We start from the raw sequence: 17,114 nt of genomic DNA, 5'->3' as shown, positions 1-17,114 counted from the left end.
GCAGCAAGCAATAGCAAGTCCTGACCACCATGAGGTGGATACAAATGTTGTATAAAAGTCTAATTTTCTCGATAAATCCCGTATTTTAAACGACGCAACATGGAGAAATGATCTTTACAATATATTCTAAATCTACGGTGTAAGTGTCATTAACGTACGAGATTATGCCATCACCATCATGACATGTTGGATTATCTAGGCCTAGCTAGGCCTAGCTAGGTAGGCTGTAGCCTAGGCTAGACTAGCTAGGCCTATATTTGCGGAGTATGGTCGAAGCGGCCGACCAACCAAAAGCGCCCGCCAGTGTAAAATCGTCATCTGTATAGAACGCCATGTGCGCTTTAATCTTTGATTGGTTAAACCAATAAATATAAGCGCCGGGTGCTCAATTATTAATTGATTAAAAATAGTTATAAATAAGAAATTATCGATATTTTACCATTTTGTGCTTGCAGAATGTTGTAGACAACCCGTGAGTAGGTTAGATGAAGTATTGGTTGAAAGTAATTTTAAGGGGTGGGTACAAAACTGCATTAGCGCCGAGCACCCTTCAGAAATCCATTGCCAGCTTAGCTTCGCGAAAATCATCGCTAAAACTATCGCTAAAACTTAAAGTATGGAAGCCTCATAGATAGGGCATCGATCTATAGAGGACGCTGTTACAGGTATGGTCATATTATGGCTATAACAAAACATGTTTTATATTTTTTTTCATAAAGAAATATTTTGTGTTTAATTATGTTGTTAATTTTTTAGAAATTCTATTTATTTTGAATGTTGTGTGTTATTGTCTTGTCAAATTATATTTTTTGTGAGGGTCCCTAATGATGAGCTTCGGCTGGATGGACCACCCTCATAAAATATTGTTGAAATAAATTAATGAATAGTTGCTTCATTATTTAATGTTTTATTTTATATAACGGGAAAGAAGATAAAAAAGAAGAAATGAAAGACATGAAATGATGTATTCAGTGTCAGCAGAAGAAAACATTTTTATATAATTATTGTATTACTGTACATTACATTTCAAGCATTTCAATAAATTATATCTTTCTATTTTTGTTGCATTTCCTATTTCCATGTATTTGAAGAGGTGTTTCATAGGTGAATAAAAAATGTTAATTAATAATATACTTCTATAAAATCTTAAAACAGGGAAACCATTAACGCTTCCAGTATAGTGATAACATCATTAAAACAATTATTTTGTCATAGCTTGTTTATTGTGTTATAACATTAACAATGTAGCTCAGGACGGTTTCAATCCAAGTCGGCCCTAAACCGTCTCGGCCAAAGTCAAGTCGGCCCCAAGTCAAGTCGGCCTCAAAACAACTCGGCCTCAAGTCAACTCGGCCTCAAGTCAACTCGGCCTCACGTCAACTCGGCCAAAAAATAATCGGTCAACTCGGCCCCGTTAAAGTATGGAACGCAAAAAGTGCAAATGAAGGGGATTGATAAAATAATATTTCTTCTTTTTTAACTATGAATAATTCTGACTTTTAATGAATATTATTATTTAGACAATAATATATTTAGCAAAAAAAATAGGAATGATTTCACCAACTTTCCTTTAATTATTTACGCTTAATAAAATTTCGTAGCTGAGCCTCCCTGCGCGTTTGCCAGCTTTTTCGATATCTACAACTGCTAGGTGTTTTCGCTGACCCGGGGGATTCCCCTTTTTTTAAAACGCAAATCATGCACAAAAACGATGTACGATCATTTTTTCTATGGCCAAATGGTGGAACGTAGGCCTCCGTCTTCGATTTCCTAAAATACGGTACCTGCACGTGTTTTTTGTAACACGCGGGTACTTCTATTCATATCGGCAATGAGTTCATTTTTTTATATGATATTATATTTTTTATTCATTTTTTTTAAAACGTGGATAGTAAGAATCGTTATAATATTAAGCACTTTTTGCGTTCCATACTTTATTGTGGCCGAGTTGACCGATTAGTTTTTGGCCGAGTTGACGTGAGGCCGAGTTGACTTGAGGCCGAGTTGACTTGAGGCCGACTTGACGTTGGCCGAGACGGTTTGGGGCCGACTTGACCTGCACCCCTGCACTGAAGTACTGTAATTATTTTTATTCATTTCATTATTTATTTGACCTACAAACTATAATAAAACTAGATTTAATTCGTCACTATGACGAATTATAGGTTATATGCATTGATTTAAATAAAGATAATTGATTTTTAAAAGATATATTGATTGATTGATTTTCTCAGAATCTTTAATTATTTATAATATATGATAGGACCTTGCTAACGCGAACACCATAGCCGGTATCACAATCCGATCACAGATCCATATGCGTATAATGTCATAACCACATTTGTTGTTACATAATAATAAAGACATAAGTTAATTTTTATCTAGATTTCATTATAAATCATGTGTATAATCTATACACTAAGAAATAAATTTGAACAAACAATACGGATAATAAAAAAAAAATCTTATTTCGTTTCCCAAGGTGAGACTCGATCTCGGTACCTTGAATGCCATAGACACGAGCAGAGACCACCGAGCCGTACACAACTGACTAAAAGTATAATATATGATAGGACCTTGCTAACGCGAACACCATAGCCGGTATCACAATCCGATCACAGATCCATATGCGTATAATGTCATAAACCACATTTGTTGTTACATAATAATAAAGACATAAGTTAATTTTTATCTAGATTTCATTATAAATCATGTGTATAATCTATACACTAAGAAATAAATTTGAACAAACAATACGGATAATAAAAAAAAAATCTTATTTCGTTTCCCAAGGTGAGACTCGATCTCGGTACCTTGAATGCCATAGACACGAGCAGAGACCACCGAGCCGTACACAACTGACTAAAAGTTGTAGAAAAATTCCTCCGTGTATTTACTATGCAGTAACCACTTTGATGCAAATAGATTATTACATACCGAAATGAATTATAATTTTTTACTATGATGGTGCGCATTAACGTTTAACGCGCAGTGCGCGTGCAAAAATCTGCGCACTCATGGCAATTTTTTAAACGCTTAAAATTGCCTGAAACGTACTCTAATTTCATCGAAAATAAATTTTGACAATTTCGAACATTTTAAGCGCGCGTACGCAAGCGTTATATGCGCTACACACGTAATTTTATTGCCATATGATGAAATATGACCTGAAATTTATGAGTACCAAATTTTGTTTAATTGTGATTCATGCTTGTGAAGATATGATTACAAACGTGATTTCGTAAAATCACGCGTAGACCGCATAATTTTTGACTACGCATCGTGAAAATATAACCACATCGATTCCTGGCCATGAGGAATATACTCTGAAAACTTGACTTAGCTAGATTAAACTGATGCCAAGATAATGCACGGACAAAATAGTGCTAAGGAAAGAATAAATAAATAAATAAATAAATAAATAAATAAATAAATAAATAAATAAATAAATAAATAAATAAATAAATAAATAAATAAATAAATAAATAAATAAATAAATAAATAAATAAATAAATAAATAAATAAATAAATAAATAAATAAATAAATAAATAAATAAATAAATAAATAAATAAATAAATAAATAAATAAATAAATAAATAAATAAATAAATAAATAAATAAATAAATAAATAAATAAATAAATAAATAAATAAATAAATAAATAAATAAATAAATAAATAAATAAATAAATAAATAAATAAATAAATAAATAAATAAATAAATAAATAAATAAATAAATAAATAAATAAATAAATAAATAAATAAATAAATAAATAAATAAATAAATAAATAAATAAATAAATAAATAAATAAATAAATAAATAAATAAATAAATAAATAAATAAATAAATAAATAAATAAATAAATAAATAAATAAATAAATAAATAAATAAATAAATAAATAAATAAATAAATAAATAAATAAATAAATAAATAAATAAATAAATAAATAAATAAATAAATAAATAAATAAATAAATAAATAAATAAATAAATAAATAAATAAATAAATAAATAAATAAATAAATAAATAAATAAATAAATAAATAAATAAATAAATAAATAAATAAATAAATAAATAAATAAATAAATAAATAAATAAATAAATAAATAAATAAATAAATAAATAAATAAATAAATAAATAAATAAATAAATAAATAAATAAATAAATAAATAAATAAATAAATAAATAAATAAATAAATAAATAAATAAATAAATAAATAAATAAATAAATAAATAAATAAATAAATAAATAAATAAATAAATAAATAAATAAATAAATAAATAAATAAATAAATAAATAAATAAATAAATAAATAAATAAATAAATAAATAAATAAATAAATAAATAAATAAATAAATAAATAAATAAATAAATAAATAAATAAATAAATAAATAAATAAATAAATAAATAAATAAATAAATAAATAAATAAATAAATAAATAAATAAATAAATAAATAAATAAATAAATAAATAAATAAATAAATAAATAAATAAATAAATAAATAAATAAATAAATAAATAAATAAATAAATAAATAAATAAATAAATAAATAAATAAATAAATAAATAAATAAATAAATAAATAAATAAATAAATAAATAAATAAATAAATAAATAAATAAATAAATAAATAAATAAATAAATAAATAAATAAATAAATAAATAAATAAATAAATAAATAAATAAATAAATAAATAAATAAATAAATAAATAAATAAATAAATAAATAAATAAATAAATAAATAAATAAATAAATAAATAAATAAATAAATAAATAAATAAATAAATAAATAAATAAATAAATAAATAAATAAATAAATAAATAAATAAATAAATAAATAAATAAATAAATAAATAAATAAATAAATAAATAAATAAATAAATAAATAAATAAATAAATAAATAAATAAATAAATAAATAAATAAATAAATAAATAAATAAATAAATAAATAAATAAATAAATAAATAAATAAATAAATAAATAAATAAATAAATAAATAAATAAATAAATAAATAAATAAATAAATAAATAAATAAATAAATAAATAAATAAATAAATAAATAAATAAATAAATAAATAAATAAATAAATAAATAAATAAATAAATAAATAAATAAATAAATAAATAAATAAATAAATAAATAAATAAATAAATAAATAAATAAATAAATAAATAAATAAAGAAATAAATAAATAAATAAAGATTCTGACAGAATCAAGAGGTTATATGCATATCATGCATATAACCTAATAATCTAAAGCAGAGGAAAATTGGTCAGTAGTACTTGTATCTTCAAGAGTTTGCAGTTTTTTGTTTGAAATTCTACTAATGAAAGAACAAATTAAAAACATAACATATGATGATACCCACAATGACGAATACAACAATTGTATAGTATTTCTTTATTAAAAATACGAAACGCATGTCGGAAATAATGCAAATTTTTATTTAGTGCGTGCTTTAGTTACATTGGTAACTATAGGACGCAACTGTTTACTCTATTAATCGAGTTAATGTCCTGTGGGGCCTCCATACTTTTATCGGCAGGCCTAGCAATGATTTTCGCGAATCTAAGCTGGCAATTTATTTCCGAAGGGTGCTCAGTATTAATTGATTAAAAATAGTTATAAATAAAAAAACATTTTTTACAATTTTACGAAACTGGATTAGTGCCCGAATCTTTATATTTCTAGAATATTTAAGTTTGCCTGCCGATAAATTAATGTATATTTATTTGTATTTTAATATTTATCTATGCTATTGAATCCAGTGGCGGATCTAGTGAGGTGAATAGGGTGGTTAGCCACCACTCTTAATTCTCAAAAAAAAAAAAAAGATGCAATATACCCGCGACCGGGTGAAATAAAACGAAATAACGAAATCATAAACTTACTGCAAACATGATTAAACAAAATGTAAAAACAATGCGTTGACTATAGAGAATCGCTGTACAAACTAAACGCGCATGCGTAGAGCGTGCATGGAGCGCACAGCCAGAGCTGTTTCCAAATTGCTATTTTTGGTGTTTAAAGTCATGTTCGCAGTAACTTTATAATTTTTTTATTATTTTAACAAAAACCTTTAAACAAATTGATTGTTTTGATACTAAATTCAATAGTTAAAGCCTTTTGAACGTTATACATTTTTAAAACAAAGAACTCAACTCCATACTCTACATAGGAATAGTTGAACAAAAACATGGCTTCTACTCCATTCAAAGTCGCAACTCTTTATATATATGGCTTTGACAACATTCGTGGCTAAAAACGATTTTCAGATTCAGATTTTCGTATTTTTTTCTTTTTTGGAATATTGAAACAAAATACTAACAGATAATGTTTAAATTGGTTGAAAAATAACAACTTTTAATTTTACATCGTTAACCCTATTAATATATTGGATGGTAATGAAGGGAAAAAATATATCTGAAGGTATAAAATAATGTAGGATATTAAATAAATAAATTGCTGCCATCATGTTATCGTAAATAAATTAGAAGTTAACAAATTATGATTGCGAACACTACTAGTTACTTTACTAATTAATTAATATACAATAAAAAAAATATATATATATTTTGATATACTTTATTGACAAAATAGAATATTTAATAATTGGCTTATTAAATATTAATATACAATACAAACACCATAATGTATTTTATTGACTTTATTAAACATATACGGTATATCATTTAGAACAGTTAAAATAAGTAATCATGTATTTACCATTTCATTTAAAAGAATGTATCACATTCAATCTGTAAAAATAGAGAATAATTTACATAATATTAATAATTGTTATTTACATCCGAGGTAAAGAAAACCTGTCCAATGACAATCAAAGATTACAAACCAATTCGCACACGGAGTTCCATACAGACCGGACTAGCGACTGCTTTGGTTGGTGGCCGCTTCGACCGTAATCCCTACTGTATCTAGCTAGTCCTATCCTGTTACTTGTATGACGAGTGTGATTTTTTACATTAATAATAATAGGCCTAGGCTAGAAGGAGCAGGCCTAGCCTAGGCCTAATTCAATATAAAACTAAAATTTAATTCGTCACTTTGACGAATTATAGGTGATCATTTTTATCATTTTAATGATATTTAATTTTTTTTAAACATGGACGTACGTTAAATATGACTACAAAATATTGATTTATGCAATCCTATTAACTGATGCATATATGCTTATGGTGCTAATATGTGTCATAGAAGAATATATACTCTATACGGTACAGTGTACTGTATATCTATATACAGTATAACATAGATGAAATTACGGGAACCACATCATGTTCTAATTTTTTGGTATGATGACGACGTTCTAATTTTTTGGAATGATGACGTTGTCAAAATAAACTTGAAGAACACATTTTCGAAAGATAATGAATTGAGCAAACAATTATAATATTTGGAAGAAAATTTTACACGTAGAAGTGCACTGCGCACTCTTCAAAATTTGTATAAATTTGACGAAAGAGAGAAAAAGACTACTTTTTAACTTCAACTGGTCAACATATCTGATAGTCTTAATTGTTATATGAATTCATATCTACATTTCATCAGCTTTAATAATAAATTAAAATCAAGGTCACCTTTAATTCTGAAGAGCTGCAAGATATTAAAAAATATGGTGTATGTGAAATTACAAGACCTACGTTATTCAAGTTTTTACGCGTGATGACGTCATCAAAATGTTGACAACTCATGAGAAAGATAATTAATTGAGCAATCATATACTAACGTATCGGGCTGCGGGCTCTGTGTGGATAGCTATGGAATCATCGGCCGGCAAAGAGTCGATTTTCATTTTTAGGAGTTTCAATTTTTGGCCTAGGCCCACTGTAAACACTTTTGCCTATAATAATAATAATTTATAACAATTTATTTCGGAACTTCACTTTTGTAACAGTGGCACACTTCACATTTTGAAGGTGCGTTCTTCGGATGGGATGTAAAGCCGTTGGTCCCGTGTACTTAACAGTGCATGGTAAAGAACTTGGTACACTATTCGAAATGAGTAGGGGATTGTCTCCTGGTGTGCTGATCTGGTAGGCGCTGCACTGCTGGCTACCGTGGGTCCGTAGAGGGCCTAATCCGAATTTCCTCAGTTTCCAGTTAAGCTGGAGGACTAAGATAAATACCTTTATCTTGACCTTTACAACAATATATAATAAATAAAAGCACAAGATAAACAAAAACATAGGTAATCTTACTTAATCTACATACGTAACATGTAATAAACTCATTCATTCCCTTCCCTTCTCCTATACAAAGGAGCATACACTAGGATATAAATTATTATTATTATTTATCAGAAAAAAAAATATAAAAAAAATTAATGTGATCTTTCATTTAAAATGTTTTTTGATTGACATTATAATAGTTCAACTAGGCATAAGCAAGGCAGTTAAGAATTACTGTTATTAATTATTCCCTAAAATACAGTAGTATAATTTATTAAATCAGTTTAACTTAATTAGGCTAGCCTGCTATGTATGCTCTGAACAGATAGATAGGCTTTTAGTAGGTATCCCAATGTAAAATTTCAAATTAATGATGGTACTTTTTCTTTCAGTTAATCAAAAGGAAATTACTGAACATAAACTTTTACAATATAAATGATTGAAATCGGATTATCCATTCAAAAGTTATCGTCCGTTTGAAGTTGCCAAAAAACGATGATTTTTTGTTGAAAAATGACATTTTTTCCAATTATATTATTTATATTTATATTTATATTATATTATATTTTTGAAGGGTTATAACTTTTATATTAATAACTTGAAAGTTCTAATTTTTGCTAAACCCATAGATACCACAGAGTTGTACAAGACTATTTTTTGTGTGTGTGTGTGTGTGGGGGGGGGGGGGTCCTCAACATTTTTTAGAGCTTTTTGCGCTAATTTTTTCCAAATGTAGTTCCTGTCTTTAAATGATTTGTAACTTTTGAACCAGTGTATGAATTGACTTCTTTTTTTTTGCATTGCATAGAATGTAATATGTATTTTAGTAAGATTATTTATATTGACGGGTAGGTATTTCTGAAATACAACATAAATATTGTTAAAAAATGCTAAAATTTAAAAAAATATATATTGTGTTAAAAAACGGTGTGGCTATTGTTTCTTTTTATTAAATATTATTTTTTGTAAGTATACATTTTTTTATAATTCTAGAATTTAAATTTTTAATTATAATCATAAATATTATTTTAATTGATTTTCGAACTGCTAAAAATTAGAATTAAGCCCGTGCTTATTATGCGTTCGATTCCATTCCGGGCGTAAACTCGGCCGCGCCGTGTACAAGTTAAGTTTATATAGGCCTAAAGCCTAAAGCCTAACACCACTAAATTCTGCCGAAGAAATATCGGGAGGAAAGCAGACGAATTTAAAATTTAACTAAGTAATTACTTCAATAGTATATATTAATATGTTTAATTTTATTTCCTTTTCAAATATTCTAACCGTAAGGTGCACTTTAAATTGAAATACGGAATCACGTTTAGGCCAAGATACAGCGTATACCATGGAGTAATGCGTATACAACGGAAACCCTGTCAAAATCGCCTTTCGGCCGCCTACATAGAATGGGTTACGGCCGCTGCATAGCAAATTTAAAGCTTCTTAAATTCCTTCGGTACATTTATTCCTAACGTACTTGCTTTATATAGTAGCTTGATAAATACTCCACTTATTAAATACTTTAATAAATCGGTAAAATTGACGTTTCGAAGCAAATATTCTATGAGAAGCGACATTCCTCGACATGCCTCGTGTGTGCAGGAAAGACTAGTTCAAAAAATGGAACAGTCCACTGCGGGGGTATCCAATCATAATTTTACATGCATACCATGCAAATTGCCTGGGCGACGGTAATTTAGTAATAAGCTGAGAACTGAATCCCCCGGCAAGGAAAATGGTAAATACTTTTATTTTCGATAGGGATTATTTTTTTAAGTGGTTGGTCGTGTTGGCCTCTTCACACGACGACCACGCAAAGACAAATAAAACAATGTAGTTTATCAAACAGAAATATAAATTAGCTTCAATTCAATACTAAATTCCCCAGATTTTGATAATGAGAAAGACTCAAAAATTTAATTTTTATCGGAAAAATTGACATTTGAGGCGGATGTACATAATAATAACTAGAAAGCCACTCCGAGAGTGCATACCTCCGCCTACTGTAAAATTCTCCTACATAAGATTTCTCCGGTAAAAAAAATAAATATATATTTGTGCGTGTCTTAATGCTGTTTGTGATTTAGGCTAATTTCACTACAATCATGTGTATACGAGTTTGCTGTAAAGGTTATGTAACCAGTCTTTCAACTAACAATAGCTTCAGTAGACTAACAATAGAACAGCAACGCGAAAAACACACGGGTGAATTTGAAAAGAATGAGGTTTTTTTAAACTATTAGCATCAAAAAACCTGTATATTAAATCAACTTATGTTTTAAAACTACAAATCACAAATTATAACTCTTGCCTCTTATACAAAAATGAAGTTTTTTAGAGAAGTAGTTCTCGAGAAAATGCAATTTTAGTTTACTTGTTAATTTAAGACTGCTCACCGGCTTTTGATAATTCTGTCCTATCTTTTAACACTAGCAGGTCTGAAAATAATTTTAAAAGTGGTCCAGAATTGGGACCGTGGTCCAGATTTTAACCAAAATTGGGCAGTGTCGTCCTTACACCAGGTGACATGTATGGAAGTAATTTGGAGTCATTCGAATCTAAACTGTGAGCGCTAGAGTGATGACAAACAAACAAACAAACACAAACCAAACAGATCAACATACTTGGCCAATTTTCAATTTGGCCAAGTTACAAACAAACACACGCTACCGATTACATATACCTCCTTGGCGGAGGTAAATAACCAATTTACATATCAAAATAAAGAGTATTGAAAGCCTGATAACATGCAACAAAAATTACTACACCACCTATTATGGTCGCCGAGCGATCGTGTTTTGAAAATGGGTAGGTGTTTTCCGAAGTTATTTTTAGCGCGCGGATTTCGGCTCGCCGGCTTTTGTACCTCCTTTTTAACTCGCGTTTTCTATTAAAATATTTAATAAACATAGATTAAAAATATATATAAATAAAATCTTAAACAAGATCTTTCTAGAAATAAATTTTATTCACATGGCTACATAAGAAATAGTATATTTTTAACTTCAAAGACATGTCACTTTTTGAAATTTCATGAACGTGTTAAAATCGCCATAACGGAAATCCGCTTCATTGGGATACCTACTTTTAGAGGCCTCAGTTTAGGCTTGCCCTACTTGCAAATGCTGTATATATAAAATTAATTATGTATATAGCACCCTCTGTCGCATTGTACGTATTTCACACGCATGGACCGAACGGATGCTGCCATCGAAAAATTATTGCGCCATAATTGGACGCCCGATGGCCATATTGCGCAATATCCGCTGGCCATAAAAAGGTACGCATACTGGCCAAACCTACCCTACCCGTATCACAAAATAGGCAAGGCCTAGTAAACTATAGTTTCTTCTAAATTTGCTAGGTAGGCATACTAATAGTAGTCGCCGGTCGAACGACGTACCTCAAGGAAGTGGACAAGGCATACAGTATGTACATGGCGATGTTAAGAAGGTAAGCTTGTGTTAAACTTGTTTTTGGCTCTGACCTTTGTTATTGAATTATATACATCTTTAATATAATGGCACTATAGCAAAAACTAAACTTTCTTACACAGATTATTTTTGTATTCATAATATACGAAATGTGTTGTTTAAGCCTGTTTTCCTGTCAATCCTGATTCAACAACTTTACAGGAAAAATCAACATTAACAATCATTAAAATCTGCAATCATTTTTCACCTTTTTTGTACACTTTTATTTTAAGGTCTGATATTTTCAAATAACAAGTGAAAGTTAGTCTAATCCTAGATTAAGATATCAGCAAAAAAAGATGTCCTAGGCTGGGTTGAAGCATCAAAACCTGTAAATTTATCAATTTTCATGCGGGCCTGGCTGTGAGTCACCAGCCTTGGTTTTGCAACACTCCCAGCAACCCTCGAAAGAACCCATTAACAATCGCGTAAAAATGTGTTAATATTAGCGGTCCTGCTCGATTATCAGTATCGTTATTTGATTTGAAAATTTAACACAACTCACCGTAACATTACGTCGACATGTAGAAAGACTTTATTGAACACAGTTTACTACTTGTATTGATTTTCCAGCAAATTGTTGGCCCTTGTTTGTACTATTGACATAGACTACACCTACAAAACAAAGCACAAGCCTGCTTACTAGACCTAGTATAGACCTGTACTATTATAGTCAACCTTCTCATACACACCACTCTACCTATTTGAGATGTTATAAATTTTAAGTCTGAGAAAAATCACTTCCAATTAAATTGTTGGTTACAATTTACACCAATATTAATTAGGCCATGAAAGAAAAACGTCTCAATCATTGAAATAAAACCTAGCAATTATCAACCATCTTTAATAATATAATATAGCAGGCCTAGCCTAGCTAGGCTAACTACTAATTATTAATTAAGCCACTTTTTAGACTTCAAATGGAATTTATTAAATATTATTTTGAGAGAGTATGTCAACAAATTAGGCGTCTAAGCCTAGCCAGACCTATTATATACATTATTTTTGTTTATTGCCTTATAACGTAGTTGTTGTAAAATAAGAGGACACGTAATGACAACACCAATTTACGTACCAGCCTAGCCTATATGACAGACCTAGCCAGCATGACAAAGAAAACAAAACAAACAACAATCAAAACAAGTCAACAATTGACTTCTTACCTAACCTACAGTAGACCGGCTTCAGAAGGTGCCACCCGGAGAGGACATTAATGACACAATGTTTTCTTGGGCCCTTATCATGTGTATGAACAGAAAAGTTCAGGTAAACGCGCATTTTGGGGTGGGTTGGGGTGATAAATCAAAATGGCTGCCAAAATAGCCCCATTTTACTAAAAAAAAATCATATTTTATAAGTATATAAGTATTACTTAAAATGGACCTGAAATGGAATTTCGATTTTCAAGAAATTCACACATGTTATTTAAATGTATCAAATTAACACAAACCCATACAAATAAAAACAAAATGTATAGTATTTTGAGTAAAAACGAAATTTTAAGATACCATGGTAAATTAGCGAAAATTACTCACGCCATTGCAATATTCTATTTCAACGGCCGTCGGAAGCCTCTATATTCACGACGTCACATATACACACGATGATATCCGAGAGCGTGTATGCCGCCCGATAGTCAGTGAATGATCGACAGCCTGGAAAGATACGCGAAGCGTTGACACTAATAATACTAATTTATTCAATATCTAATGTTGTTGAAATATAGGTCCCTAAAATGTACTTCGTTTATTATAAAACCCGAATTTAGAAGGCCTACCTCCCAAACCTTCACTAGGCCTAGGCCCCCAATCCAGCGCGCGGAGTCGATCCACCACCCACATCATGCGGCGAGGCTCCGTTTCATTTGCATCCAAGGACCAAAGCGATATCAACAACTTGCTGCGCTCATTGTCAAGCCAAAGTAAAATATGAATAAAATTCGTTTTCGAACTGCCTGATTCGTGAGAAATAAATTATCATCTCATATTACTAATTTAATTCTGCTAAACTAAAAACTAAAGAAACTAACACATTTTAGCAGTATAAATTACGAACGATATACAAAATACACGAACGGAAAATATGGATACGCATCATTGCGCACGGAGCTGTATCCCGGACAACGTTGCCAGGCCAACTTCGGTATTGCCAGAAAAAAACCGTTGATTTTAAGATTTTAAATCGTCATTTACTCGATGAATAACCGTTTATACGGTAATAATTTTATCTAAAAAAATTCTAAATACGTTTCTGCAAATGCACAAGCATTTTTTAGAAAATACTCCATAGATTTCAAGAGTTATAGCCAAAAAACTGCAAATTGTCCATTGGAGGGATAGAAATATATTCGCAAAGTGACGTCACCCGCGAATTTTTTTGATTTTCAAATGGGGCTTTCCCCAAAAGGGCCAATTTATATTTTGTAACAATATACATTCTAACAACACCTAATAGCCCCCAAAACATCATTCTAAAATGAAAAAAATTGAAAATCCATTTCAGGTCCATTTTAAAACAAAAATGAAACAATTAAATATGGTCACATACCCTTTATAAACTACCATCAAGCATATATGTAAAATACCATGCTTTCAAACTATTATGACGACCACCATTTAGGCAAAATGGCGTCTAAAATAGGTTAAAATTAGAAAAAGTCATAATTTTAGCTATAAATATCAGTTTATTTAGCAATACACACCACAGTATACTATTATGAAGCTGGTTTGTGTAATAACATGCTTCAAATTAAATATTGTGTCCACCACCATACAGGCCAAAATGGCAAGTAAAACGGAGAAAATGGTTGTGAATATGTAATGGCCGTGTATTTAATCTGGAAAGTTTTTCCTGATCATCTGTGTATGAATCTGAATCCGTCAGCTCAATGCTGTAAAAAACATTTCACATGTCGCTTTCAATCATTAACTTTAGTTCATGTGGTATCATGTAGTTAATAAAATAAAGCAACAAACCTCAATAGAGTCTTTAATTTTCTTCATTGTCACTATCGTCACTCCCGTCACTTTCATCACTTCTTTCTTCATATTCCTTATCTTCAATTCCGTCGGTTAGCAAAATACTTGCTACATCATCTGGAAATGCTGTCTCTATCCATTTCACTTGGTTGTCTTCAGTCCAACCATGGTGTTCTACTGAAGGTAATTGTGGACAGCTGATTAAAGAAAGCCTCCAGATTCTAGCTACAAAACAAGAGCGTAATATATGAAGATATAGACTGCTCCTACATGGTGGCAACAGTAACAGGTCTATGATTCTGTTATCCGATTCATATTTCCTCTTGAATGTTTAAAATCGGACTGCATTTACGCTTTTTAGTCTACGACTGCCAAACAACAAGCATACGAATTCCTCCAGTTGTTTTGTCAATATTTCTGAAGGTAGCCATTCTGTTCCAACATCCATAAATACTTGCTAGTAGAATCGTGGATTGTCTCGCAAAATGTTCCAGCATGTTGTTTTACCTTTCTGAAAAAAAGGCTGAAATGTAGTCATTCCCTGTGAATGCATGAAATCCAATGAGTGAAGCCTTTTCTTCTGTAGACATGTCGACATCTGACAATCGAAATACTTGCCCATAATTTCCTGTGTTAAAATCAATAAGTACTCGTTCACATTCATCTGTAATCAGGGTTATGATAATTACGTTGATGTCAACATCTCCGGAGTGGTTTCTAACAATTATTATACCGTTTGGATTGTATTTTAGAGCATAAGAGGCATGAAGGGCTAATTTTGTGTCTGCCTCATCTTGATTACTGGACAGTTCACTGGAGATTAACAATCTCCTTGGTAATGACATGGCAAACATTGTCATTTGAGTAGAATAGTGTGTCACTTCCTAGTATCTCAAGAACCTCTGCTTTTCTCGCAATAACCACATCCTGAATAATGTTCACCAAGCGGGTTTTGTTTTCTCCATTGCTGAGGAATTCAGGGACACGGAGATTATTAAATATGTGTGTCAGCATTAATAAATTAAATCATTTTTAAAGTATAAATATCGCATTGGGTAGCCATTAAGTAGGTTGTTAACATTATAATAATAATAAAAAAAAATTCTGCTTATTAGTCAAGATGCATCCGAACTTGATTTACATGAGAAAATCCCATTTGACCCTAATTTTACAGAATGACCCTTTTACAATAATGCTGATATTTAAGAAGTTTCCTTTTTATATACCCGATGCTACGAAAGGCCCACCATTCTATTTTCGGAATATTGATTTCAGTTGTTATTAATGATCAATTTCCACAAAAAAAATTGATTTAGGTCCATTTTGTGCCAATCTGCCTGCTAGTCCCACCCAACTTGCATCTGCATATACATCTGCTGATGTATGGGATGAAAGTACAGTATGGCATGTGCTGTGTAGTAGTGAGAATATAGTGCATTTTTAAGTGTTTTCAATGCTTTAATTTGATCCCATTTAAACTGAGAATTCTGCAAAGGAAAATAACCATTCCAAATAGACAGCGCAACTCTGTGAACCTTGTTTGTATCTGGGGATACCTCTTTGGATACCATACCAAAGAATGTAATACTAGACTAGTAGAAATTCATTTTCAAAAGTAATTTCGAAAGAAAACAAGCCCATCTTCAAAAGAGGCCCACCCGAGAGTACCAAATAATAAAGTAGCCCATGGGCTTCTTTTCGAGGTGCAGTATACAAGCACATATTTAACCCCTAAGTCAGAGTCTTTAATTGATGTGTTATTTCCACCTTATTTTGCTATCGTACTAGTGTCAATCTAAGCTCATAATTTGCATATTCAAATTATGGTACATGATAATAGTTTAAAATAGATGTTTTAGATATTATGGGAACCACTTATTTATTATGTTGCTAAAAATGTATTCAGTTCATCCACAAATTACTGGTCTCACTGATTGCAAATGTGTTAGAATTTATGCAACATTCAGTCATATGCATTTAAATATTCAAAATAACTTTACATTTCTGAACTTGCTGAAATTTTTTATTTTTGTTATGTTTGAATTAGATCTAAAATGGGATTCTTAATTACTAAGTTTAAGATGTTCTTAAAACTGAGTTATTATTAATAATAGCTAGATCTGCTTAATTTGCATATTCAAAACGATAGAAAAGTTTGTCAACAGAATTTGAAGAAGAAGTAGGAAACTTAATTTCTAAAATTTAGAATTATCTATCTGGAAAAAAATATTGGAGGTTATGGCATCCGTTTAGATCATTAATAACCACAATAGATCATCTTTAACCAGGCAGTAGTATTTGTTATGTTTGAGGGGACAATGCATCTTTGATGGGAAACAACATCAGGAAAAGGTGGACGAGCAACAAACCACACTCAACGAAATGTAGCCTGAGTAAGAAGAGAGCTAAAATAGCAAATTTGTACACAGATGGTAGAAAATTCTGAACTCTGTATTAATTAAT

At 29.9% G+C, this 17,114-nt stretch overlaps 1 long non-coding RNA gene across 2 annotated transcripts in view; it reads left to right on the top strand.

The window, feature by feature from the left end:
* Positions 1 to 17,114, top strand: part of LOC140063636 (uncharacterized) — a 478,535-nt gene continuing 461,421 nt past the window's right edge. For both annotated transcript variants that reach the window (XR_011847650.1, XR_011847649.1), the window contains exons 1-2: positions 1 to 139; positions 11,565 to 11,653. This is a non-coding gene — a long non-coding RNA (uncharacterized lncRNA). The remainder of the gene's footprint in view (positions 140 to 11,564; positions 11,654 to 17,114) is intronic.

The sequence above is a fragment of the Antedon mediterranea genome, chromosome 1 (assembly GCF_964355755.1).
Source record: "Antedon mediterranea chromosome 1, ecAntMedi1.1, whole genome shotgun sequence".
Classification (NCBI taxonomy): domain Eukaryota; kingdom Metazoa; phylum Echinodermata; class Crinoidea; order Comatulida; family Antedonidae; genus Antedon; species Antedon mediterranea.
This window is presented reverse-complemented; position numbering and strand designations above follow the sequence as displayed.